Source organism: Furipterus horrens, unplaced genomic scaffold (genome assembly GCF_987537825.1).
Source record: "Furipterus horrens unplaced genomic scaffold, mFurHor1.1.pri manual_scaffold_7, whole genome shotgun sequence".
Lineage (NCBI taxonomy): Eukaryota > Metazoa > Chordata > Mammalia > Chiroptera > Furipteridae > Furipterus > Furipterus horrens.
Window position 1 is genome coordinate 131,995,053 of NW_028327177.1, and position 1,383 is coordinate 131,996,435.

Sequence of the window (1,383 nt, forward strand, 5' to 3'; positions counted from 1 at the left end):
CGTGGGAATGCTACCAAAAGTCATCCTCAGAATTGACTAAATCAATCCTGAAATAGTGAAATATATTTATTAAGTTTCTACTGCATGTTAGCCCCTTTTACCTACTGAAAACATTTTCAGAGATGGAAGCTGAGTCTTACAGAGGTCACACACCTGTGACTGAGTTGTAATTAATAGTAAAGGAAGTGCTCCTTTAACCTGGGCATTTCCTATGATGCTAATGTGCACAATGCTTCTGAAGGGTCTAGTTGAGAATAATGCTCCTGAAAAAATCACTAGGACAAAAGCTGACACTAAAGAGGCAGGAACTACTTGCAACAGGAAAGAAAAAAACAGCTGAGGATTATGAACAATCAGTGAGTTTTGGAGTCAGGGTTAGATGGTGCTGTGTGTTTGGATTCACAAACTCAAGGGTGGAAGAGAGTCCAACTCCACATTCAGTTCAACTCCACATTCAGTTCAACTCCACATTTAATACTTGAATTCCCTCCATAAGATCCACCGAACGGTCATATCACTGAGTAAGTGCCTCTACTTTAGGCTTCTGTATTGTTTGGCACCACATCTTCTCCCTCTTTGTGCCACGTCTCATACCCTCTCAATCCCCCTTGATTTCATCCATTGGTGCAACAATTAACTTAGCGCAGGGTGAACTGGCAACGTTCTTTCTCAGCTCTCCAAGTGTAAACATTTCCTCCATCCGCGTGCTCAAAGGCCATAGCCAGAAAGCTAGAGCAACTCACACACACAGATGGAACTACGAGGGACATAACACCCATAACACCGCTTGTGGGAACTCTGACCAATGGGGCACGAGAGCTAGCAGGTACATGCTTCATTCCTTAAGCAGAAAATTCTGAGGCAAGTTGTACATGAATGTTTAGAGGCATCCAGAGGATTAAGTCCAGTTGCCAGAGCAGGGACAAGCTCAACAATACTCCTTTGTATTTGCTTTCTCTCTTTTTCTGTTTCATACTTGCCTTTTTCCCATTCCTGTTCCCTTGCTTTTTCCTAAAGTGAAGTGCTTTTTTGGGGGGGTCTGTGTTTTCTGAGAAGCCCAGACTGAGACAGGGCACTCATGGGCCAATATGAGTAGAGATAATTTCTAGTCCTGACCTGACATGCAGAGTGACCTCAAGATTTTCTGTGTCTGATTAATCTGTCCATATTTGACTCAGACTTTAATCCCATAAAAGAGATTCACGATGTATCCATGATGTATCCAATGGATGGATGGATGGATTCATAAACCAGTGGAGTGACTGTGATCAAGATTAATGCACTTTGAATTAATCTCTAAGGTTGAAGAAAAGAGCCCCAAGTAATGACCCCCCAAAAAACTAGTTACAGGCAGAGTAGGAAACATGAAGAGGCACAGGGTTC